The sequence below is a fragment of the Hypanus sabinus genome, chromosome X1 (genome assembly GCF_030144855.1).
Source record: "Hypanus sabinus isolate sHypSab1 chromosome X1, sHypSab1.hap1, whole genome shotgun sequence".
Taxonomy (NCBI): Eukaryota; Metazoa; Chordata; class Chondrichthyes; order Myliobatiformes; family Dasyatidae; genus Hypanus; species Hypanus sabinus.
In genome coordinates this window covers 26,753,730-26,778,343 of record NC_082738.1, presented here as the reverse complement: position 1 = coordinate 26,778,343, position 24,614 = coordinate 26,753,730, and positions in this window count along the sequence as shown.

Genomic DNA, 24,614 nt, shown 5'->3' with positions numbered 1-24,614 from the left:
CCAGGGCTCCAGCAATATCCTCCAGCAGCATCGAGGGGGATAGAGAGACACCATCCTAACGCAGCAGTGAGTGGGACGCTGGTGGACAGCGCTGAACACCCAATTTCAATCTTCCTCAATGCTTTAATCAGTGAGATTGGCAAGAAACGGAATCGATCATGGGTTCACGCCCCATCTCCAGGGTTCTTGGCCTCAAGGCTCTATGCTTCGCGTGATACCTCACCAAACACTCTTGGAGATGGCAAAGCACCAGATAGCTCAATTGGCCTAAAAACGTAGATCACAGGCTTCAACAGTAGCGGAACATTTGAAAGAAAAAGGTATAAAAGATGTGAAAGAAGTAGTTTCATGAACTGCCTGGAGGATGTTACCCTTGATTGCATTGTTCACAGGTGCCATCTCCTTGCCAGAGGTTGAGATTGAATCTGTGAGGCACGAACACTACCGACCTCATGTAGTGCAAATGAATGGTTTTCCATCATTGCATGTTCAAAATTTGAAGGTAAAAGTCCAGTGTTTACTTGTCTACCATCACAACTTCGGCTGCGACAGAGCTTTAACATGTATGTGACCCCAGTGCATACAATGAGAAAAAACCTCTACCAGCCTGCCTGGAGTTTGGCTCCAGAGGGTTTCCTTTCCACTCGTGAATCAGTGACTGAGTCATGATGTCTGAACGCAACCCGCAGTGCACAATATGCCCAGGAGATGGCAGTCACAACTCTACAGTAAATCTTTGTTCAAACTCTCCCCACTATGTCCTCAAAATCAGAATCAGGTTCAGTATCACTGACATATATCATGAAGTTTTGTGACAGCAGTACATTGCAATACATAATAATAAAACAATAAATTACTATAAGAAATATAGATAAACATTAAATTTAAAATATAGTGCAAAAATTAGTGAGATGGTGTTCAATGGTTTATTGTCCATTCAGAAATCTGTTGGTGGAGGGGAAGGAGTTGTTGCTGAAACGTTCAGTGTGTGCCTTCAGGTTCCTGTAGCCTCTCTTTGATGGTAGCAATAAGAAGAGGGCATCTCCTGAGTGGTGGGGGTCCTTAATGATGAATGCTACCCTTTTTGAGGCGTTGCCTTTTGAAGGTGTCCTCAATGCTGGGGAGGCTGGTGCCCGTGATGAGTCTACAACTTATGTCAGCTTTTTCCGGCCCTGTGCAGTGGCCCCAGCATACCAGTTAGAATGGTCTCTGTGGTACATCTGTAGAAATTTACAAGAATCGTTGGTGACAGACCACGACTCCTCAAACTCCTAATGAAATATTGTTGCTGTCATGCCTTCTTTGTAATTGGAGCTTGTTGCTTTGTACTGAGGGTTATGATAGCTGTTATCAATAAACAGCAGCTTGACATAGGTATTACTGTTGTCCGGGTGATCCAAGGCTGAGCGGAGAGCCAATGAGATTGCATTCCCTGTAGACCTATTGTGGTGACAGGCAAATTGCAGAGGGTCCAGGCCCTTGCTTAGGCAGGAGTTGATTTCAACCATGACCATCTTCTCAAAGCATTTCATCACAGTAGATGTGAGTGCCACAGGGTGTTAGTCATTGAAGCAGTTCACCTTACTCTTCTTGGGCACTGGTGTGGTTGTCACACTTTTCTGAACCTCCATCTGCAGCAGTGAGAGGTTAAAGATGTCCTTGAATACTCCCGCCAGTTGGTCGGCACAGGTTTTCAGTGCTCTACCAGGTACACCATCAATGCTTGGCGTTTTGCAAGGGTTCTGATGTCAGCCTCTGAGACAGAGATCACAGGGTGATCAGATGCTGCAGGGATTCTCACAGGTGTAGTTTTATTCTCCCTTTCAAGGCGTGCACAAAAGGCACTGAACTCCTCTGGGAGTGAAACATCACAGCCGTTCATGAGAAACTCAGCAGGCCAGAAAAGAGTGAACAGTCGGCTTTTTGAGCCGAGACTCTTCACTAGTCCTGATTAAGGTTCTCAGCCTGAAATGTCAACTGTTTTACTCTTTTTCCACAAATGCTGCCTGACCTGCTGAGTTCCTCCAGCATTTTGTGTGTGTTGCTTTGGATTTCCAGCATCTGCTGACTTTCTTGTGTTCGCGCCAGCCATTCATGATGTTAAGTTTTGGCTCATAGGAAGTGATAGCCTGCAAACCCTACTGGAGTTGATGTGCTGTCACGGTCCCATCTGGCAATTCCCCATCTTGCTATTATCTCCTTAATTGGGCCTTAATCCCCTCGTCTGATTTCCAATCGTTCCCAGTTCCACTAATTACAACACACCGGGTTCCCATTAGCGAACACAGGATAAAACTCGAGCGTCACAGCCCTGCTTTGCCGGTTCATTGGTCGACTCTGGTGTGAGTAAACCTCATTTCCTGATTCCTTCGGACTGTCTGCATCATTTCCTGGATACTCTACGTAAACCTTGTCTTTGTGTAAAGACTCGGCTGAATATCGGTTCCCCATTTGTGGTGGTGCTAACGCGTCACGACTCTGCCTCTGTGCCTGTGTCCTGCACTTGGATTTGTCCTCAGCCTCGTCCTTACTACAGAATGAACTGGCCAAGAATGAACCCAGCGGACACGGACCCCGTGCAACAGGCCCTTGCCAGCCAGGGCAACCTACTGGGTGCCCACGACCAACTGCTCAGAGAGGTCGTGGAAAACTGTTGTGCGCTGTCCATGAAAGTGAGGAAGGTCAGTGAGCAGGTTGACCGGGTATCCGCTTCCCTTACTCCGTCCCTTCCAACAACCCCGACTGACCAAACCGCACAGCCTGGGATGGCTATGCCCCGGGATTGGCAACACAATCCCCTCGAGAGCCGTACGTACCCGAACTGGAGCCCTACGCTGGGGACCTAGAGAAGTGCCGGGCCTTCTTATTACAATGCTCTTTGGTCTTTGAGCAACAGCCACGTACGTACACCTCAGACAGACCGAAGATTGCGTACATCATGGGGCTGTTACGAGAGGATGCCTTGGCTTGGGCCACAGCGATCTGGGACAACCAACCAGAGGCTTGTTCCTCCTTCCCCTCCTTCGTCTCCGAAATGAGGAAGGTCTTTAAACAGCCCATTCATGGTAAGGCCTTCGCTAAGCGCTTGCTAATTCTCTGTCAGGGTTCACAAAACATAGCAAAATACTCCATCGAGTTCCAAACATTAGCAGCTGACTCTGAGTGGAATGATGAGGCACAATGGGAAGAGTTTGGACAGGGCCTCTCAGATAAGATAGAAGATGAATTGGCAGTGAGGGGGGACGCAGACAGCCTGGACTCTCTGATTTCTCTATCCACCAGGCTAGATAATCGACTTCAAGAGCGTTTGAGAAAAAAGACCAGTCGCCCCGCTCCTCGGGTCAGCCCACGTCCCACCTTACCATCTTCAGCCAGCCTCCCTTCCCCAGCCACTCCAGTATAGCTCCTGCTCTGCCTGTCCCCACTGCCCCGGGGGAGGAACCGATGCAGCTGGGATGGAACTGTCTCTCCCCTGCCAAACGACTTCGGAGGCTGACAGCTGGGGATTGTCACTATTGCGGCCAGCCGGGACGTTTCCGGGATACCTGTCCCCTTTGACCAAAAGGGAGGGCTCACCAGTAGAAAGGGGGATCCTGGTGAGACGGATGACATTCCCTTCAGTCCCCAGACCTGGATGCAAATCCCGGCTACTGTGAATTATCAACAACAGTCCCTGTCCCTATCTGCCTTGATGGATTCTGGTGCTGAGGGAAACCCGCTGGACGAGGAAATAGTATCCAGGGCTGGAATACCTCGGGAGCGTTATGTTCCCCTCTGGAGGCCTGGGCACTGGACGGAAAACTGCTGGCTCAGGTTACCCACCGTACGCCACCCCTGACCTTGATTCTGCCGGGACACCATCGAGAGGAGGTATGATTTAATCTCATCCATTCTCCTCACTCCCCTGGAGTTCCAGGATATCCCTGGCTGAACCACCACAACCCCTACATTGACTGGTCCACCGGGAGGATAGTCAGCTGGAGCCCGTTTTGCCACGCCACCTGTCTGCAGTCGGCTCCCTCCCCTAGGGGGGCTACCACGACCCCGCCTGTCTTGGAACCCCTTGACTTGTCCAGAGTCCCTGCAGAATACCATGACCTGGGACAGGTATTCAGCAAATAACGGGCTCTTTCCCTGCTTCCGCACCACCTGTATTATTGTGCCATTGACCTTCTCCCCAGGGCTTTGCTACCCACCAGTTGCCTATATAACTTATCCCGACTGGAGAGAGAGGCCATGGAGAAATACATTACTGAGTCCCTCGCCGCGGGCATCATTTGACCTTCATCCTCCCCGGTGAGTGCCGGTTTCTTCTTTGCAGAGAAGCAGGATGGGTCGCTTCTGCCCTGTATTGATTACCGAGGCCTAAACAATATAACAGTTAAAAATAAGTACCCACTACCCCTCATTAACTGAGCATTTGAACCACTTCACGGAGCCACCATCTTTTCAAAGCTGGACCTTCATAGCGCCTACCATCTCCTCGGGATGAGGGAGGGAGACGAGTGGAAGACGGCCTTCAATACACCTTTGGGCCACTTCGAATAATTGGTCATGCCGTTTGGCCTCACCAATGCCCCTGCCGTTTTCCAAGCCCTAATCAATGATGCGTTGAGGGTCTTTATTAATCGCTTCATATTCGTCTACCTGGATGATACCTTAATATTTTCTAGCAGCCCCCAGAAACACATTCACCATGTCCGTCTAGTCTTCCAGAGACTGTGGGAGAACAAGTTATTTGTGAAGGCGGAGAAATGTGAGTTCCACGTCCCTTCAGTCAGCTTCCTGGGTTACATCATCGACAGCGGGCAGGCGAGGGCAGATCCCAAGAAGATCCGGGTGGTGGAAGAGTGGCCCAGGCCCAGGACTCGCAAGCAACTCCAGCGGTTTTTGGGGTTTGTGAACTTCTATCTCCGATTTATCAGGGATTATAGTCGGGTGGCGGCACCCCTTACCTGACTTACCTCACCTACAATGCCTTTTTGTTGGGACTCCGAGGCTGATTCGGCATTCGCTGACCCAAAGAGGCGGTTCACAACCTGGCCCAAGCAGACCCCTCCTGCCAGTTCATTGTTGAGGTTGACGCCTCTGACTCCGGGGTAGGAGCAGTCCTGTCCTAACGATCAAGTCCGAATGAAAAGCTTCACCCCTGTGCCTTCTACTCTCGTCGACTGTCCCCCGCCGAGCGGAATTACGACGTGGGGAATCGGGAACTACTGGCAGTCAAACTAGCATTAGAGGAGTGGAGGCACTGGCTGGAGGGGGCGGAACACCTGTTCATTGTTTGGACAGATCATAAGAACCTGGGATATATTCAGACCGCCAAACGTTTGAACTCCTGCCAGGCCTTTTGGGCATTATGTTTTGGACAGTTCAAGTTTTCCCTCCTATACCGTCCAGGGTCCAAAAATTCCAAGGAGGACAGTTCCAGCCCAGAGACTATCCTCCCAGCATCCTGTGTGGTGGCAACCCTCACTTGTGAGATTGAGTCCATAGTAAAGGAAGTCCAATGGGATAACGCTGACCCCGGCAATGGACCCACCGATCGCCTTTTCAGGCCTGATTCCGTCAGATCTCAGGTTCTCCGGTGGGGGCACACATCTCGGTTCGCCTGCCACCCTGGGAGTGATCGGACACTGGCTCTCCTGAAAAGACATTTTCGGTGGCTTTCCGTAGAGGCGGATACCCGTTCCTATGTCTCTGCATGTTCCGTCTGTGCCCGTGGAAAAGCCTCCCATCGGCCACCTGCAGGATCACTTCATCCCCTACTTGTCCCTGGTCGTCCTTGGTCACACATCACCCTAGATTCCATCACCGGTCTACCCTCTTCACACGGAAACCCCACCGTACTCACCGTGGTAGACAAGTTCTCCAAGACGGTGCATTGTGTAGCCCTCCCTAAACTTGCTTCTGCTCAGGAAAACGCAGACCTTCTCGAATTCCCGCGGAGCTCATCTCCGATCGAGCTCCCCAATTCATCTTGCAGGTGTGGAAGGCCTTCTGTCAAGCCTTAAGTGCCTTGGTCAGCCTGTCATCCGGCTTCACCCCCAGACGAACGGGCAGACGGAATGGGTCAACCAGGACTTGGAGGCAACACTACGTTTTATAACAACCAACAACCCGTCCACCTGGAGTGACCACCTCACATGGGTTGAGTACGTTCACAACTCTCTGCTTAGTACTGCCATCGGAAGGTCCCCCTTTGAGTGCTCCCTTGAGTACCAACCCCTGCTGGTCCCCGCACAGGAGGAAGAAATTGCGGTGCCATCTGTTCAGGCTCCTATCGATCGGTGCCGCAAGGTTTGGGAGGACACACGCACGGTCCTGCTCAGAACAACTGATCGATCCTGGACCCCTGTGCCTGAGTATCGACCTGGGCAGATGGTGTGGCTTTCATCCAAAGACATCCCTCTCAAAAATGAGGCTAAGAAACTCGCTCCTCGCTTCCTGGGGCCTTTTGAAGTCGAAAGTATCATCAACCCCACAGCAGTTCAACTTAAACTACCAAGATCTATGCACATCCACCCTACGTTTCATGTTTCCCAATTAAAACCACTTTCCGTCAGCACCTTGTGTCCTTCGACCTAAACCCCTCCACCCGCCCGGATCATCGACAACCGTCCAGTATACCCCGTCCGGCGGCTTCTAGATGTGTGCTGTCGGGGCAGGGGCCTCCAATACCTGGTCGACTGGGAAGGGTACGGCCAGAGGAGCATTCCTGGGTTCCCTGCTCCTTCATCCTGGACACCTCCCTCATCCAGGACTTCCATTGGGACCATCCGGACAAGCCTGGAGAATCACCTGGAGGCTCCCGTTTGGGGGTGGGGGGGGGAGTGGGGTACTGTCACGGTCCCATCTGGCAATTCCCCATCTTGCTATTATCTCCTTAATTGGGCCTTAATCCCCTCGTCTGATTTCCAATCGTTCCCAGTTCCACTAATTACAACACACCGGGTTCCCATTAGCGAACACAGGATAAAACTCGGGCCGCACAGCCCTGCTTTGCCAGTTCGTTGGTCGACTCTAGTGAGAGTAAACCTCATTTCCTGATTCCTTCGGGCTGTCAGTTCTAAGCTCCACATCATTTCCTGGATACTCTACGTAAACCTTGTCTCCTTGTAAAGATTCTCCTGGATACCGGTTCCCCGTTTGCGGAGATGCTAATGCCTCACAACTCTGCCTCCGCGCCTATATCCTGATCTTGGGTTCATTCTCAGCTTCGTCCTTGCAGCAGGCGCAGCCGATACCCTCTCTAACTTCAATCGAAATTGTTTTCTCACTCTTAACCTTCCACAGGTCGTATCTGGGCTTCTTGTCTAGTTCTGAATCATCGGTCTCGAATGCCACAGATGTAGCCCTCTGCAGATTATGAATCTCCTGGTTCATCGTCGGCTTTTGCTTTGGGTATGTTTGGTATGTTCTAGAAGAAACACTCAATCGTACAAGTCTTGATGAAATCTGTGATAACAGTGGCTTATAGGACTCAAAGCAGTCCTGTAAGCACTCCTCTGCCTCCCTTGACCATACCTTCTTGATGGTGGTATAACGATCAAGTGGTTCCACAGGTGATACTTTGGTGATAGTTGTTCAGGCATCTTCAAGCTGGCCTGGTTGAAATCCCTTGCAGTGATAAAGGGATCAGAGTGTGTAACTTTGTGACAGCTGATCACGGTGCTCAACTCCTCCAATGCCTGCCTGACATTTGTCTAAGGTGAAATGTACACTGCTATCAGGATGGCAGCAGAATGCACCCTCGGCAGATAAAATGGACAACACTTGACTGGTAGATATTCCAGGTTGGATAGGTAGGATTGAGACAGAACTATCACATCTGTGCACCATGTTGAGTTAATCATAAAGCATACTCCACCTCCTCTGCCCTTAAGACTCAGCTGTTCTGTCATTACAGTGGATTGTGAAGCCCCCAAGCTACAGCATTGCATCTGAAATAGCAGGGATAGCCACATTTCCATGAAGTAAAGTGTGTAGCAGTCCCTGATGTCCCTCTGATAAAGGAATCATTCTCTGAGGTCTTCAATTTTACTTTCCAGAGTCTGCACATCTGCAAACAGGATAGTCAGGAGTTGAAGAGGTCCGTTTCAATCATATCTGCAGCCTCACTCACCTTTTATACTCCCTTTTTCTTAAAGAGGAACTGTACTCACATCCTGAGTGTGCCATCTGGGGTCTGCTGATTTTGATAGATTTTTAAAATTGTTTTAAAATGATGCTTTTTACTAACGTACCCATTGTTGTCACTGTAGAATTCAGCTGCAGTAGTACTAAAATAGGAATATTTGATGATTCCCATCAGAGTTCTACATAATGAATCTCCACTTATTGATGCCATCTTGCAGTTCAAATCAAGTCCTAATTGTCCTAATCACATTAAACCCATTTAAACCCTGCTGCCTCCTCTTATGAAACTTTACCACTTTGCTTAAGAACTAACAAATGCGAGGAACAATGAAGAATGAGGGAATGGCGGCATTCAAAATGGAGTTAGATAAGTGAGTAGAGGATGGAATTTGTGGGGTGCTATGGGGAGAGGGAAGGGAGTGGAACTCTCTTACATAAACCCAGGGGGTTGAATAGCTTCTCCTGCGCTGTAACCATTCATTAATTACTGCTAGTTGAATTAAAACCAAAACCCTCAACTGAAAGAGAGTAACCAGGAGCAGGACTAACCACTTGGCTCTTCAAGCCTGCTCCACATCCTAATACCATTTCCCCATTCTCTTCCCAATCCCCTTGATAGATAAATTTTGAGATGCAAAAGGCATCTCCTTTATAAATATGTTCAGTTACTTGCCCTGCACAGTGTTTGGTAGAAAATTCAACAGTCACTAGTGTTACGGATTCAGCAACAATAAATATATAAGTGAGGCAGGGTTTTTTTTTATAACAAATAAAACATTTATTAAACACTGAAAAACAAACCCCAGAAGTAAACAAGCGACTAACGTAACCAGAAATCAGCTGCTGTGCAGCAGCTTAAACAATTCTTAAAGTGATGTTGCAAAAACAGTTCTTCAAAGTAGTACTGCAAAAGTTCAAAATGCTTACAGTCCATTAAAGGAGAGACTTGTTAGACAATTTAAATTCTGTTTCACGTTGTGTTGCTGCGGTTCCCAATCGAACTATACTTTTCCCAGAGAACTTACGAAGATGAAAATGAAACGGCTTAAAGGCACTGACCTTTCCTTGACGAAACTGTGCACCAAACCCTTTCTGCTATATTTTGCAGGGATTAACATGGGGACAGCCAAGGAATTCCTTCCGAATGAGGATCAAACAAGGTCGAACCTGCTTCACCGTCGAAATTGACTTTTCTCGATCTTTTAGCTCCCGAACTCCAATCTTCACTCTCCACTGATTTTTAACTGGCAGTATTATAAGGAAATTGCAGGCAATGGCCTTTTAAACTTTAGGCATTAAATAAAACTCCACCTTTCAAACAAACTGCGTCATAATATTGGACCGTGCAGTGGCATGGAGTCAAAATGGTAAATCCGGCCACGAACTGCCCCTCCTCACAGGGAGGGGTCCTCCTTTTATACCCTGTAAAAAAACCTGTCACATGACCTCTACTGGTGGGAAAATGACGTCACTCCACCATCACAAGACCATTACCTTAAGTCCGGTATAGCTTCAACCCCATTGTCACGTGATAAGTACAAGATACCCACGGGTACATAACACTAGCCTCTCCTTGTCTGCGGAGGCCTAGTCATTGGGTATATTTAAAGCAGAGGTTGATAGGTTCTTGATTAGAAAGGGTGTCAAAGTTTTCAGGAAAAGGTGGGAGAATGGGGTTAAGAGGGATAATAAATCAGCCATGATGGAATGGTGGAGCAGACCCGATTGGCCAGATGGCCTAATTCTGCTCCTGTATCTTATGGTCTGTTCCATATAATCTCCTGTTCTCGACCCTCCAGCCTGCTCCAGCATCAGAATTTTGTCCATCTAAATGAGATTCTCTTTCTTGTAAAGTTGAGTGAACTCTTTGAGTGACTAAATTGACCCAACCTCTCCTCGACCAGAAGCAAGATGAACCTCTCATTCTGTAGCAGCTATATCCATTCTCAGGGAAGACAACTAAATAGAGGGACACCTTTGACTTGATTTCCCAGATCTCTCCCAGCTACTGCAGCAGTTAAAGAAGGTACAAAGCTTATTTTCTCACTCCTGGTCAGCGTCCATCTTCCACTCTCTGCAGAGGTAGACACATTGAAAATAATTACTCCTCCGAATCAGAATAGGAATCAAGTTTATTATCACTGACATATGTCATGAAACCTGATGTTTTGCAGCAGTGTTACAGTGCAAGATGTGAAATATACTATGAATTACAATAAGAAATATCAATAATTAAATAAATAGTGCAAAACAAGAGCAAAAATAGTGAAGTAGTGTTCATGGGTTCATTGACCAAAAGTCCAGAGTGCTGGGGGTGAGCCATGTCTCTGTGAAGCAAAGTGTGCAGCAGTCCCTGATGTTACTCTGGTACTGCTGTCTTGCCCTAAGGTCTTCAATGTTATTTTACAGAGACTGTACTTTACCCAAGAGGATGGTAGAGAGTGGGAGCCTCAGAAATCTGCATTTCATTTTTACATGCAGCCCAGCTGATGCATTACTCTGCACCAGGTTGCCCTCACCCAGCACCCCCGTACGTACAGATCTACACAATGCTATCAGTTGGTCAACATTTTGATGCTAAAATCCTCATTCCCATTTTCCAATTTTCACATTTGAGAATCAGATTAAGGTTTAATATCATTGTATTATATGATGAGAAGTTTATTTTTTTGTAGCAGCAGCACAGTGCAAGGCATAAAAGCCACTATAAAATCACAAATAATTAAATAGAGTAAAAGAGGAACAGTGAGGTAGTGTTCACTGTCCATTCAAAACTCTGATGGCTGAGGGGAAGAAGCTGTTCCTAAAATGTTGAGTTGTCCTCTTATTCCCCAAATTTCATGATTCCGCCATTGGTGGCCATGCCTTCAGTTGCCAAGATCCTGAGCTCTGGAATTCCCTCCCACAGCTGCTCCATCTCTCCCTTTTCCTTTAAGGAACTCTTTGGGAAGGTCTCTGTCAACTGTCCTAATACAATATATACAGCTGGATATTAAGTTTCATTTGCTAAAGTTGCTAAGAAACTCTTGGGGATGTTTTTGCCATGGTGAAGTTGCTATATAAATGCAAGCTGTTGGTGATTGTGCTCGAGGTGTTTTAATAATGGGGTCATTCAAGAGATGGTTTCATGTGCCATCGCTTGCTAGTTTACTACAAGTCTACTGGTCATCTCACAAAGAACTGTTGTAAATGTGCTGCAGTTACTCACCCAGGCTATCCCAACAGCATCTCCCAAATATGTGACCTTGGCCATTCAGAAGGACAAGGGCAGCAGAGGCAGGGGAACATCTCCACATGCAGGTATCCCTCCCCGTCACACACCATCCTGACTTGGAAATATATCACTGTTTGTTCACCGTCACTGGAACTCTCTCTCCAGCAGCACTGTAGGAGGGAGCTCACCACCACCACCCTCCTCCCTGCCTTTGTATGGGGTAGTTAGGGATGAGCCCAAGCAGAGAATGAATGAATGAATGTAAAAGCAACTGAACAGGGGATATTGAACTAAACTAACCTTGTTTTTTTCTTTTGGAAAGTAAGTGTGTGTGTGTGTGTGTGTGTGTGTGTGTGTGTGTGTGTGTGTGTGTGTGTGTGTGTGTGTGTGTGTGTGTGTGTGTGTGTGTGTGTGTGTGTGTGTGTGTGTGTGTGTGTGTGTGTGTGTGTGATGTGTTTATGGGTTGAATCCATGAATACCACCTCATTCATCCTTGGTATTACTTATTTATTTTTGTAACTGTAATGTGGGATACCTAAGTTGAACTGCTGCCGTTACCTGAATCAATAGTGATTTGGGTAATAGCAGCAGTTAAACTTGGGCATCCCACATTACATTTGGCGTAGTCAGCAGAATCCAGTGTTTGGTACAGAAGATGAATATTGTTAGATGGATGGATAAGAGGGAAACCCCCCCCCCCCCCCACATGAGAGACACTGAGTTCCTAGTGCAGGATTTGCTAGCCTAGCTAACCTTATGCGGGGTTACAGAGTGCATGTGGATTGGTCAGATCGGTCAGATTCCCCTGGGGTTGAAACCGGACACCACATCTTGTCCCTATTTAACTCAGTAGGATTTCCCAGAAGAAAGGGGAGCCGAAGGGATGCTTTATGGCTGCTTGCAGTCATGGTAAAGCACCGACACAAGCAGATTGCAGGTCTTAAGGATGAGAAGGTAGAGTTGCATGAACATTGTATTGCCATGGGGGAAGCTGCCATAATTTAAATTTTGAGTAAATTTAATTCAGTAAGACAGATGATAGGGACATGAGGATATTATTCATCACCTTGAGGTAACCACCATCTACCCGCCTCTGTCCTGACATGATTAATTCCCCAGCCAGAAAAGAGTTTAGAAAGTGTGGTGTGATTCACTTTGGAATGTCCAACTTGAAGGCAGAATACAGAGGTATTGACGGGATTCTTGGCATTGTGGAGGAACAGAGGGACATCTCTTTTCTGAGTTGAACTCCATCTCAGTCCAGCTGTGCAGCTAATGTCCAGTTATAAACTGCAACAGCTTTCTGTATTATCACTAATCTTAGTGTCATGTGTAAACTTACTAACTCATTCTTCCACTTCCTCATTCAAGTCATTTATAAAAATCACAAAGAACAGAGGTCCCAGAACAGATCCTTGAGGAACATAATTGGTCACTGACCTCAAGGCAGAATACACTCCATCTACTACCATCCTCTCTCTGCCTTCTGTGGATAAGCCAATTCTGAATCCACACAGCCACGTTTCCCTGGATCCCATGTTTCATGATAGAGGTGTACAAGGCGATAAGAGGCATAGATCAAGTGGATAGCCAGAGACTTTATCCCAGGGCAAAAATACAGTGTATGAGGGGGAATAATTTTAATGTGACTGGAGAAAAGTATAGGGAGGATATCAGAGGCAAGTTTTTTTTTTATACAGGTTGGGTGTTGGGTGTGTGGAACCCCTGCCAGGGATGGTGGTAGAGGCAGATACATAAGGGACATTTAAGAGAGTCTTACAGGGATTAGAACAATGGAGGGCTATGTGGGAGGGAAGGGTTAAATTAAACCTAGAATAGGTTAAAATTTACTCACATATGCACCCCACACACTTCTGCACCTTACACAGATACACATGCTCACACAAATACACACTTCAAATACAAACTCCTTCACACACTACCTCACACACTCTCACAACTGCATTCACATTAGTTTTCACACAGCCATTTACTGTGACACTCACACATCCACATGCATACAGACCCATATTCTTAGAGATTCACACATTTCCACACACTATTTCACGTGCCCTGACAAACAAACAATCAGTTAAGCTCTCTTTTTCTGTTATTCACACATTCACACTTGCACCCCACAGTTACACAGACACACACACACAAGCATGCACACACTTTTGCATGCATTCACACACACAGTTACTGTCTCTTTTACACAACCATGCACTCTGTGCTCACACCCTTATGTTTTGACCCACACAGACACACATAAAGACACCAGACAGACACAAGCACACATACTTTCATGTGCGTTCACCCATGTACACACAGTAATTCTCTCTTTCACACTATGCACTCTGTTACACACACACACAAACTCTCTCTTTCCAACAGAAATCACCAAGGTTGATTTAGTTATACAACGAAGAACATTTGTTTGATCACGTTCCTGTAAGCAGATGAATCCACACCACCACCTGTTCTTTCAAATACAGAAAACAGCTTTGATTCACCACGGGCAGAAAAAAAACACTGGAGATTTGTTCTCAACAATAGAACTATTCAAAACCAGAAACAAAGCCATTTTTGTATCTATGAATTACAGAATATCCGCCAATTCCAGCTCCATTTCTGTTTTTGTGAGGATACAGGGTTGCAACTTGTGGAGAGCGGCTGCTCATAGACAAAAACAACCTTCTGCTGGGACTTCAATTATCAACTCCTCCCCAAAGGCCCCAGTGTGTGCACAGGGAGCCCGCTCAGCAGTGGCATCAATGTTGTGACAGGCCCCACTCTGCTTTCAGATGATTTATTCTTAATTGCAAATAAACACAGAAAGGCTGGAAAAATTCAGCAGGTCAGGCAGCGTCTGTGGAGGGAAAAAACGAGTTGATATTTCATGTCAAAGTCCCTTCTCTGCGGACAGAGAAACAAATTTAATGTTTCCAATTGAATACTCTTTGTCCAAAGGGTTTTTGATCTGAAGCATTAACTCTGTTTCTCTCTCCACAGACGCAGCCTGACCTGCTGAGAACTTCTGGCATCTTCTGATTTTATTCCAGCTATTGGACCTTGTACGATAAGATGGACTATTGACCTCACCATCTACCTCATAATGGCCCTTGCACCTTATTGCCTGCCTGCATTGCATTTTCTCTAACTGTAGCACCTGAATCTACATTCTGCTATTGCTTTTCCCTTTGTACTACCTCAATGTACTGATATTTGAGGTGATCTGTAAGAACGGAATGCAAAGCATGAGGAAATCTGCAGATGCTGGAAATTCAAGCAACGCACACACAAAATGCTGGTGGAACGCAGCAGGCCAGGCAGCATCTATAGGAAAAAGTACAGTTGATGTCTCGGCCCAAAACATTGACTGTACTTCTTCCTATAGATGCTGCCTGGCCTGCTGCGTTCCACCAGCATTTTGTGTGTTGTTATGCAAAACATAGCTTTTAATTGTACCTTGGTACATGTAACAATAATAAACCAATTTATTAGCTATAATTTAATATTCTTCCCGGTCATTAGCCAAATAGCCTTTGACAACCAAGTCCAGTTCCTGGCCTTCACATGTGGCTGAGCTACTAAGCCCAGCGGAACTGTTTCTATTGACAGGAGAAGGGGCAAAGGCAGGTTAATTGTGCCTTAAAACCAGTCACTTTGGGCAGATGGGGCTCATCAGTTGTGGGTGGCAGCTCATCTGGGAGAAGGAAAGCTCTGATCTCAAACCTCCGCTGCCTTGCGGCTACACCCACTAATGGGGAAGAGTTTGAGAGTGAACCTTAAGGGAAAAATCCAGAGCTGGAGTCCCTGAGGCAGTCCTATTTTGAGTTCAACACTGACTGGCAACTCCTGTGACTCTGCTGGTACCAAACTGTATCGGTCTCTGCCGTTCCTTTGCATTCATCAGTTGCATGAAGAGGGGGAGCTTGCTACATGGGTAACAGCTTGCTCTCCATATTGTACTGCCCAGGGCTGCGTATCTAGACAGCTAGGATGCAACATTCATGACTCACCCTGACTGATGGAGGCCTCATTAGCCAAGAAGGGCATAGGAATCTTTGCTTTTGTTTATAAGTTAAAATGAAACTGGAGATGTGACTTAAAAATGTTTGATTTAGAAGTCTAGTGTTATCTACTTCTGCACTGGAAGGTCTGTTCACTTACCAGTAGGCTGTAAGAAGATAGGGTATTACGACACAGATGGGTCGCTGTTGGAATATCGTGTTCAGTTTTGTCACGCTACTGTAGGTAAGATGCCATTAAGCTAGAAAAATGCAGAGAAGATTTATGAGGATGTTGCCAGGGCTCCAAGGAATGAGGTATGGGGAGAAATTGAAAAGGTTGGGACTGATTTTGTTGGAGCGTAAGAGATTGAGGGGTGAGGTTATCATCATCGTCATTATGTACCATGTCGTATCACATGGGTGATCACGGTGTTCCATGACCATGACCGTTCTTGGCAAATTTTCCGACAGAAGTAGTGGGCGATTATAGGGGTATATAAAATGATGGGAGGGATAGAGGTATACATAATCTTTTTCTTATGGTTGGGATATCAAGAATTAGAGGGCATAGGCAAGAGGAAACACAGTTAACAGGAAACTGAGGGGCAACATTTTAACCTAGAGGATGGTCAGTGTATGGAATGAGATGCCAGAATGAGGTAGTTACATTGGCAACACTTGAAATGCACTTGGCAGGTACATGGATAGGAAATGGTTCCCATCCTGTGGTCCATGGACCCTTTGGTTAGTGATAGGGGTCCATGGCATAAAAAAAGGTTGGGAATGCTTGGCTTAGAGGAATATGGGACACACTTGGGCAAATGGGACTGTACTGCTGCCATAAAAGAGCAAATCTCACATCATGTAAGAGAGTGATAATAAACCTGACTCTGATTCTGATTCCGAGCTTAGATGGAATTCTTGGGCTGAAGGACTTGTTTCTGTGCGGCGTGATTCTATGTTGTGCCTGATTCCCAATGGCAGTGAAAGATAGATGGATACTTTATTGATCCCAAAGGAAATTACAGTGCCACAGTAGCATTACAAGTGCACAGATATACAAATATACGAATATTAGAAGAGAAGAAAGAATAAAAGATAAGTTACCTCAAACAGTCTAACAGGAGGGGTTCATCACTTCCCTGGCTATAGGTTGACTGATTATAGAGCTCAATGGCCAAGGGTAAGAATGACCTCACACAGTGCTCTTTGGAGCAGCGCAGTGGTCTTAGTCGATTACTAAAAGTGCTCCTATTGTTCAGCCAAGGTGGCATGCAGAGGGTGAGAAACATTGCCCAGAATTGCCAGGATTTTCCGTAGGGTCCGTTGTTCTACCACAGACTCCAGTGTGTCCAGTTTGACTCCTATAACAGAGCCGGCCTTTCTAATAATTTTATTGAGCCTGTTGGCATCACCCATGTCGATGCCGTCACCCAGCACACCACTGCATGGAAGATTGCACTGGCAACTACAGACTGGTAGAACGTGTGAAGGAGAGGCCTGCACACTCCAAAGGACCTCAGTCTCCTCAGGACGACTCTGGCCCTTCTTGTACACAGCCTGTGAGTTGATGCTCCACTCAAGTCTGTCATCCAGGTGTACACCCAGGTACTTGTACATCCTCACCACATCCACGTCCTCACCATCAATAGTAACAGGGTGCAGTGCAGGCTTAGTCTTCCTAAAGTCCATCAGCATCTCCTTTGCCTTACTGAAGTTGAGCTGCAGATGATTCAGCTTGCACCATTCGACAAAGTCCTTCTCCAGGGTCCTGTATTCTTACTCCTGTCCCCCCTTTATACACCCAACTATTGCTGAGTCATCAGAGAATCTCTGCAGATGATGTGGCTCAGAGTTGTATCTAAGGTTTGAGGTATTCAGGGTAAACAGGAAGGGAGCCAGTACAGTCCCCTGTGGGGCTCCAGTGTATGACACACAGCTCTGAAGCCGCACAAACTGTGGTCTGTCTGTCAGGTAGTCCATTATCCAGGATACAGTGGAATTGTCGACCTGCATTGAATGGAGCTTTTCCCACAGCATTGAGGGCTGTATGGTATTGAAGGCACTTGAGAAATCAAAAAACACGATCCTCACAATGCTGCCCTGCTTATCCAAATGTTCAGTGGGTAGATGACAGCATCATTGACTCCAATGTGCTCCTGGTAGGCAAACTGCAGGTGATCGAGGGCTGATCTGACCAGGGGTTGGAGGTGAGTCAGGACCAGTCTCTCTAGAGTCTTCATGATGGAAAATCATGATGGTATGTCTTTGACAACTAGCACCTTTTTCTCAGGGCAGGAATGGCTAACATGAGAGGGCATAATTTTAAGGTGATTGGACAAAAGTATAGGGGAATGGCAGAGGTACGTTTTTTACAGAGCACACAAAATGCTGGTGGAACACAGCAGGCTAGACAGCATCTATAAGAAGAAGCACTGTCGCCGTTTTGGGACGAAGGGTCTCGGCCCAAAACGTCGACCGTGCTTCTCCTTATAGATGCCGCCTGGCCTGCTGTGTTCCACCAGCATTTTGTGTGTGTTGTTTGAATTTCCAGCATCTGCAGATTTCCTCGTGTTTGCTTTTTACAGAGCGGTGGGTGCGTGGAACCCCCTGCCAGGGGTGGTGGTAGAGGTAGATACATTAGGGGTATTTATGAAACTCAGATGGACAATAGAAAAATGGAGGGCTATGTGGAAGGGAAGGGTTAGGTTGATCTTGGAGTAGGTTAAAATGTTGTCATGTGCTGTACTGTTCTATGTTCTAATAAGTCCAGCCAGAGCTGGTGATGCCCTCTGCTTGGTGCTCCCTGGTGGAAAAAGCTAGGCACAGTCTCTTAACTGAGGTTGGGGTCCCGTTTTATGAAACCCTCATGAAGAGCATAGCTTCCAGCCATGTCTGCTAGCCCCAGTGCTGCTGGTGCTACTGTAAGTCAAGGCTGAAAGCTCTGGCTGGAAGTGTTAGGATCTTTGGAGGGAGGGCGGATATTCTGGTTTTGCAGCTGTTATTCAGAATCAGCGGTTGATGGATATGACCGATTTGTACTTCAGGGAGTTGGCCCTTCCTGTGCAGCTACATTTCCTACATCTCATTGTTCGGGGACGTGAGGTAGGCTTGCCGCAGCCCTAAGTCACATTGTCCAGAATGGCTGTTTTGTTTCCCCTCAGCAACAGGCTCTCGGACATCCATCTGACAGCATGCAAAACGAAGAAGTTAGTGTGGCGTTGGTGTCACGCAGGGAGTTCAAAAATGAAGAAATGCTTTTGGAGATTAAGGGGAGTCACAGACAACTGGCTGTTTTTGTCCAGTTCCTAGATGTTGACACCTAAGAGGCTATTTAAAGTCATAGAGCACGAGAACAGAGAAACAGGCCCTTCAACCCATCTAGTCCATGCCAGACTATTATTCTGCCTAGTGCTATCGACCTGCACCTGAACCATACTTATTGCAAGAATGACATGTATCAATGGGAGCCCTACCTCACCAAATGATGTGAAGGGGTTGGGGGAATCCAAGGGGAGCAGAGAACATGGAACATTGTAGCACAGTACAAGACATTTGGTCCTCAGTGTTGTGCCGACCTTTTAACCTACTCTAAGTTCAATTTAACCTTTTCCTCTCCCATAGCCCTCCATTTTCTATCATCCATGTACCTATCTAAAAGACTCTTAAATGCCCCTAATGTATCTGCCTTTAACAACACCCCTGGAAAGGATGTCCATGCACCCACCACTGTCTGTGCAGAAAACTTAACCCCCCTCCCAATGCTTTTCTCTAATCACCTTTCGCCCTTGGAAAAAGTCTCCAGCTATCCACTCAATCTATACCTCTTACCATCTCATGTATCTCTATCAAGTCACCTCTTATCCTCCTTTGCTCTAAAAAGAAAAGACCTAGCTCATTCAACCTTTCCTCATAAGACATGCTCTCCAATCCAGACAGAATCCTGGTAAATCTCCTCTGCACCATCTCTAAAGCTTTCACATCTTTCCTATAATGAGGTGAACAGAACTGAACACAACACTCATGTATTAAATGTGGGCAGCAGCAGGAATGATGGAATGTTAGGACTTGATGCCAGAGGTCAGACATGTAAAGTTAGATTTCATTCCTGCCAAAATTTGCTGAAACCACATTTGGGGTCATGTGTTCAGTTCTCTTTAAAGAAACTTTGGATGTACCACTTTGAATATTCCTGGGGGGTGTGGGTTTGACCTAAAAGATGAAAGACACAGTGTTCGGGCCTCTGGCGCTGTCCAGCTCTGTGACTCAGAAGAGAAGGGGGAAGAAGAGGCATGTTGTTGTGATGGGGGATTCATTATTTAGGGGAATGGACAGGAGGTTCTGTGGGCGAGAACGAGATTCCCAGATGCCTCCCAGGTGCCAGGGTCCGGGACATCTCGGATTGAGTCCTCAGCATTCTTAAGTGGGAGGGTGAGCAGCCAGAGGTTGTGTTCCACATAGGTACCCATGACATGGGTAGGAAGAGTGACGAGGTTCTGCATAGGGAGTTCAGGGAGTTGGGTGCTAAGTTAAAGGGCAGGAGCTCCAGGGTTGTGATCTCAGGATTGCTACCTGTACCACACGCTAGTGAGGTCAGAACTAGGAAGATTATACAGTTTAATACGTGGCTAAGGAGTTGCTGTAGGCCGGAGGGCATAAGATTTTTGGATCATTGGGCTCTCTTCTAGGGAAAGTGGGATCTGTACAGAAGGGACGGTTTGCACCCAAACTGGAGGCGGACTAATATCCTAGCCAGAAGGTTTGTTAATACTGCACCTTGCTAGTTTAAACTAGAGTGGCAGGGGGATGGGAACCAGTGTTCCAGAACAGTTAGTAGAGGGGTTGTGGACAAAATCAGGAATCAAAAGGTTGAGCAGGACTTGTGTCCTGAGCTGTGTATATTTCAATGCAAGAAGTATCGTAGGAAAGGCAGATGATAGCACTGAAGATGAGGTAGCTGGTTTACAAACAGAGGCAATGTGCAGTGAAGAGAGGTTTTTAATAGGGCAAAATTGCAGTCAACAGGATCTGTTGCAATGTAAAAGGCAGACGGAAATTAAAAGGGTGAATACAGGACTAAAGGTATTATATTTGAATGCACGCAGTATACGGAATAAGGTGGATGAACTTGTCACACAGTTGCAGATTGGCAGGTATGATGTTGTAAACATCACTGAATCATGGCTGAAAGTAGATTGTATCTGGGAGTTTAATGTCCAAAGATACACAGAGTATCAAAAGGATAGGCAAGAGGGCAGAGGAGGTGGCATTTCTCTTTTGCTAACAACTGAAATGAAATCATTAGAAAGAGGTGACATAGGGTCGGAAGGTGTTGAATCATTGTGGATAGAGCTAAGGAACTGCAAGGGTAAGAAGACCCTGATGGGAGTTACATACAGAGCCCCGAGCAGTCGTAAAGATGTGGAAATTACAATGGGAGATAGAAAATGCATACCAAAAGGGCAAAGTTACAATAGTCATAGGGGAACTCAATATGGAGGTAGATTGGGAAAATCAGGTTGGTGCTGGATTTCAAGAGGGGGAATTTTTAGAGTGCCTACAAAATGGCCTTTTAGAGCAACTTGTGGTTGAGCCCACTGGAGCATCAGCCGTTCTGGATTGGGTGTTGTGCAATGAACCGGAATTGATTAGAGAGCCTAAGGTAAAAGAATCCTTCAGGGCAAGTGATCATAACATGATCACATTCACCCTGAAATTTGCAAAGTAGAAGCTAAAGTCCAATGTATCAGTTTTACGGTGGAGTAAGGGGAATTACAGAGGCATGAGAGGAGTTGGCCAGAACTGATGGAAAAGAACACCAGCAGGGATGATGGCAGAGCAGCAATGGCTGGAATTTCTGAGAGAAATTTGGAAGGCACAAGATATATACATCCCAAAGAAAAAGAAGTATTCTAAAGGAAAGGTGACATGACACAAGAGAAGTCAAAGCCAACATAAAAGCCGAAGAGAGGACATATAATAGAGAAAAAATACTGGGAAGTTAGAGGATTGGGAAGCTTTTAAAAACCTACAGAAGGCGATTAAAATGTTATTAAGAAGGTAAAGATGGAATATGAAAGTAAACTAGCCAATATTATTAAAGAGAATAAAAAGAGAGGTGAGAGTGGATGTTGGACCACTGGAAATGATTCCGGAGAGGTAGTAATGGGGGACAAGGAAATGACAGATGAACTGAATAAGTATTTTGCATCAGCCATGATGAAATGGCAGAGCAGACTCAATGAGCCCAATGACCTATTTCTGCTCCTATATCTTATGGTCTTAGATCTTGTGCAGAGCAGAGTGAGTTAAAGTGCAGGCTCAGAGCATAAACCTGGCTTGTATTCCCTTGCATTTAAGAGACTGAGATGTAATCAAATTGAAATATTTTTAATGATGTAAGGTACCTGTAGCTTGACAGAGAGAAACAATATCCCTGGATGTGGGGAGAGTCCAGATCAATGGGGCATAATTTTAAATCCAGTGCCAGGCTGTCTGAGGTGATGTCAGGAAGGAACTTTGTCCATAGAGTAGAAATTTGGAACTCACTCACAGGAAGTCTGTGGTGCCAAAGGAGTTAGGGTGGGGAGGGGGGCAATTTGACATTTTAAGACCATGATCAAAGGGCTTTTCATGTATGAGTGTATCAAGAGGTAATGATCAAAGGGATATGTCCCTGAAACATAGATCAGCTCTATCTGATGGGAGATGTATCAGAAGACACACCATGCAATGTAAACCAAAGGCCTCTACATTCATAGGGTTATGTTTTCCTTTACAAAGAAAATTAACTCAAAGGATCAAACTCTTTGTAGAATGGAAATCATATAATCAGTTAACTACTTACAGTATATTAATACACAATTAGCTTGTCATGAATTTGTTTCACCTCTTGGTCCCTTCTGTTATTGAACTCTCCTCTGTAAACTGTACTAAATGTCATAGGGTCACACAACACAGAAACAGACCCTTCGGTCCCAGAGTTCCATGCTGACTAAGATGCCCCATCCAAGCTCGTCCCATTTCAAAAGTAAATTTATTATCAAAGTACGTATATGCCTCCGTACTCTACCCTGAGATTCATTTTCTTGTAGGCATTCACAGCAGAACAAAGAAATACAATAGAATCAATGAAAAACTACACATAAAGACTGACAAATAACCAATGTGCAATAGCAGACAATGTATGCAAATACAAAAACAAATAAATAATACTGAGAACATGTGCTGTCGAGTCCTTGAATGTGAGTCCATGTTTGGCTCATAACCCACTAAACCTTCCCTGTCCATGTACCTGCCCAAGTACCTTTTTAATTTTGTTAATGTACCTGCCTCACCTTCTTCGTCTGGCAGCTCATTCTATATGCAACCACCCTCTGGGTGAACAATTTCCCCATTGGGTCTCTAGTAAATCCCTCCACTCTCACGTTAAATATGGAAGGTGATGGAAATATTTCAGGCATGTGCCCAAACCAATCGCAGAATGCCTCACCATGGTGTCCATACTCACTAATAGTCAATTCCTCAATTTACATGGTTGCCTTAAACTCTTCATCTATACCCCTCTCTTCAGATGTGCAATAAATACACAACAGATTTTTCATTTCTATTTCTTCATCCATTCTGTGTGTACAGTCTTTGCCATTCAGCTGCCTCTTGTCTCCAAGGAACAGATTTTAGAATCAGGTTTACTATCACATATGTCATGAAATTTGTTGTTTTCCATCAGCGGTACAGTGCAATGCATAAAAATTACTATCAGCTACAAAGCTGAATAGTGCAAAAGAAATAGTGAAGTGGTGCTCATGGGTTCATGGATTGTCCAGAAATCTGATTGTGCAGGGGAAGAAGCTGTTCCTAAAACAATGAATGTGGGTCTTCAGGCTCCTGTACCTCCTCACTGATGGTAGAAATGACAAGAGGACATGTCCCAGATGGTGAGGGTCCTTAATTATTGATGCTTCCTTCTTTATTGTATATTGATAAATCTTCACCACCGTTTTAAGATCAATTTCAAGTTCAAGTTCAAGTTTATTGTCATCTGACTGTTCATATATACATCCAAATGAAACAACGTTTCTCCAGACCACAGCACACACACATTCAATATATCACACGTAGCACATAAAACAAAAGATTAGCACAAATAAGTTAACAAGATATAATTCAAAATGCATGTAGTGTGCAGCACAGGTAAACAGTAATGAGTACAATGAAGAGTGAAGTCCTCGATGTTGGGGAGGCTTGTGCCTGCGATGGAACTGGCTGAGTTTGCAACCCTCGGCAGCTTTTCCTGATCCTTTGCATTGAAACCTCTATACCAGATGTTGAGGCAACCAGTCAGAATGCTCTCCACCGTATATCTGTCGAAATTTGTTGACCTTGGTGACGTACCGAGTCTTCTCAAACCCTTAATGATTATTGCTGCTGGTACGCCGTCTTCGTGATTGCATCGATATGCTGGGCTCAGGATAGATGCTCAGAGATGTCGATGCCCGGGAGCTTGAGGCTGTACACCCTTTCCACTGCTGACCCCTGGTGTGTGGTCTCATGACTCCCCCTTCCTGAAGTCCACAATCAGTTCCTTAGTCCTGCTAACGTTGAGTGCAAGGTCATTGCTGCAACACTGCTGAACCAGCTGACCACTGTTACCGCGAAGCTGCGCGGGTGCGGGCCACGCAGTAACTGAAACGCTCCAACGCACACGGCCTTGTTGCCACGCAGCTGGAATTTTCTTTTATATGTGGAATGTTTTAAGAGATTTCTTAAAACCTACTTTTTTTGAAATTTGGCCTATTTATAGAATTACTTAATGCCTGTTGTTGTTGATTATATTTATATAATTTGGTATTTTGGATTACATTTTATTCTATGTAATATTTGTCTTTACTTATGATTTTTAATTTTGTCCCAAATTTTTATGACTATATTGATCTATCTTTACGATGTATGTAAAGCACGTTGACCCTGCATCTTAATGTATGAAAGGTGCTATATAAACAAAGTCATTATTATCATTGTTAATCTAAAGTGCCCTGCAGTGCAAAAAATTCCTGCTCAAATGAATGGTTAGCGGCCCATTCAGCTGTAAAAAATGTTTAGAGGGAACATTGCAACTGATCTATTTCACTAGTTTTGAAGCTGGATATACCCTATCGTGCAGTGTGTCCTTAACCTCGGCCACCATACTACTGTGCCGGCCAGACAGGATTGAGGCTGAGGGTCTCTCATGATGTCTGTTACAAGGT